The 2,326-nt window shown below is 47.0% G+C and overlaps 1 non-coding gene across 1 annotated transcript; it reads left to right on the plus strand.

Annotated features, from left to right (window-relative positions):
- Positions 1 to 952: 952 nt before the first annotated feature.
- LOC149432647 (U2 spliceosomal RNA) lies at positions 953 to 1,149 on the plus strand. The gene has a single exon (XR_016308983.1). It is a non-coding gene; the product is annotated as a U2 spliceosomal RNA (small nuclear RNA).
- The last annotated feature ends 1,177 nt before the right edge of the window (positions 1,150 to 2,326 follow it).

The raw sequence follows: 2,326 nt of genomic DNA on the forward strand, positions 1-2,326 counted from the left end.
AGATGGGATCTGAGCAGCTTGACTCTCATCCCTGGGGATGTCCAGAGCTGTGAAGGTGAGTGTCTTTCCCTCTCTCGCTGGGAGGGGAGTGGCCGGTGTATGGGGGCAATGGTAGTGGAAGGCTCTCTCAGGTGGGGGAGGGCAGGGGTGTTGTTGGTCAATGAGGCTCTCTCTGGGGGGGGGTGAATTTTGTGTTGCCTAGGGCAGCACAAATCCTAAATACACCATTGGCGTGAGGAAAGTGCAGCTGAGAACCAGCAATTGCATATCCCAGCGTGTCTTTGGACACGGCTGATCACGTGGTGAAAGGCCGCTGTGATTGGCATTTTACCACATCATGTGATCAGCTGTGTCCATAGGACACAGCGACCATGGAGATCGCCGGGTGCGCGCCCCCGTGCGTTCTGGGAGGACGTCATATGACACCCTCCCAGAACTGGCCGGCCGCAGTGCAGCCGTCATTCGGCTACCTGCGGTCAGCAACTGGTTGATGAATCATCCCCATTGACTACACCAAAATGGCTCACAGAAGCGGACATCCAGTTTGATGGTTACATTAGTCGGCATAAATAAATTCTTTTAGGACTTGTTATTCTAAAATGAGGAATGAACGCCGTATATTTTGGATTTGTGATGGAATCGAGTCATGCAGACACGTTCTACTTTATTAAGATCCACCGCTCTGGATAATTGGAGGATTTTTTTGTTTCCCTTCAGTCCCCCTATAACCTGTCTGGTTGCATGACAGGATTGAACCCCAGATGTCTTCCAATGATATTGGTGTTATACCTTTTTTTTTTTTTTTTTTTTTGCGGCTTAGTTTTGTAGACGGTGTCATAGGTTGCTCCACTTGTCTGATGGCTCTTATCGGCCGTCTTCCCTAATTATAGAGTGCGCTTCTTTTTGGCACAATATGGGACAATTGTGATATTGTGAAAAAGTACAAATAAAGAAAAATTCAAAATAATAGGGGTTTAGCTAAGATCAAGTGTAGTATCTGTTTTTTTCAGTTTAATATCTGATACGTCCCCTACATGGGGACCATAAATTAAATGGATTTTTAGAACTGAGAGATGAAAGAGGAGCTTGCTCTGTCCACCCCACACATCTACCCAGAACTGCAGTACCTCCGGGACCAGGGCACCAAAAAATGAGTAAATAAGCTCCTGAAATATTTTAGTGATAGGAAAATGAATTCCCAGCTTGGCCTCCTATCTCACAGAGCTATTGGTTATCACCCTCCAAGGTCACCTTTTGTATGGACCAAACAGGTCCAAAGCTTGGCCTCTTGTCTCACAGAGCTATTGGTTATCACCCTCTAAAATCACCTTCTGTATGAACCAAACGGGTCCAAAGCCTGGCCTCCTGTCTCGTAGAGCTACTGGTTATCACCCTCCAAAAGTCACCTTCTGTATGGACCAAATGGGTCCAAAGCCTGGCCTCTTTTCTCACAGAGTTATTGGTTATCACCCTCTAAAGACACCTTCTGGATGGACCAAACGGGTCCAAAGCCTGGCCTCTTGTTTTGCAGAGCTATTGGTTATCGCCCTCTACAGTCACCTTCTGTATGGACCAAATGGTTCAAAAGCCTGACCTCCTGTCTCACAGAGCTATTGGTTATCACCCTCCAAAGTCACCTTTTGTATGGACCAAACGGGTCCAAAGCCTGGCCTCCTGTCTCGTAGAGCTACTGGTTATCACCCTCCAAAAGTCACCTTCTGTATGGACCAAACGGGTCCAAAGCCTGGTGTCCTGTCTCGCAGAGCTATTGGTTATCACCCTCCAAAGTCACCTTCTGTATGGACCAAACGGGTCCAAAGCTTTATTCAGTGGTCACAGCATATATATAAAGGCAACGTTTCAGTGTTGCGTAGGGCAACTTCATCAATGATGTCATGTGCCTGATGAAGGTACCCTGCAAAGCTCCGAAACATTGCCTTTTGCTTTGGACCTGTTTGGAGAACCCTTGGTGCGCTGGTGCCAATTTAAAAAAATGAATTCCCAACTTGGCCTCTTGTCTCGCAGAGCTATTGGTTATCACCCTCTAAAGTCACCTTCTGTATGGACCAAACGTTTCCAAAGCCTGGCCTCCTGTCTTGCAGAGCTATTGGTTATCACCCTCCAAAGTCACCTTCTGTATGGACCAAATGGGTCCAAAGCTTTATTCAGTGGTCACAGCATATTTATAAAGGCAACGTTTCAGAGTTGTTTAGGGCAACTTCATCAGTGACGTAATGAGCCTGATGAAGGGGCCCTGCAAAGCTCCGAAACATTGCCTTTTGCTTTGGACCTGTTTGGAGAACCCTTGGTGTGCTGGCGCCATATT

Source organism: Staurois parvus, unplaced genomic scaffold (assembly GCF_062004578.1).
Source record: "Staurois parvus isolate SC_StPar_1 unplaced genomic scaffold, SC_StPar_1.0 ptg002124l, whole genome shotgun sequence".
In the NCBI taxonomy this organism is placed as follows: Eukaryota; Metazoa; Chordata; class Amphibia; order Anura; family Ranidae; genus Staurois; species Staurois parvus.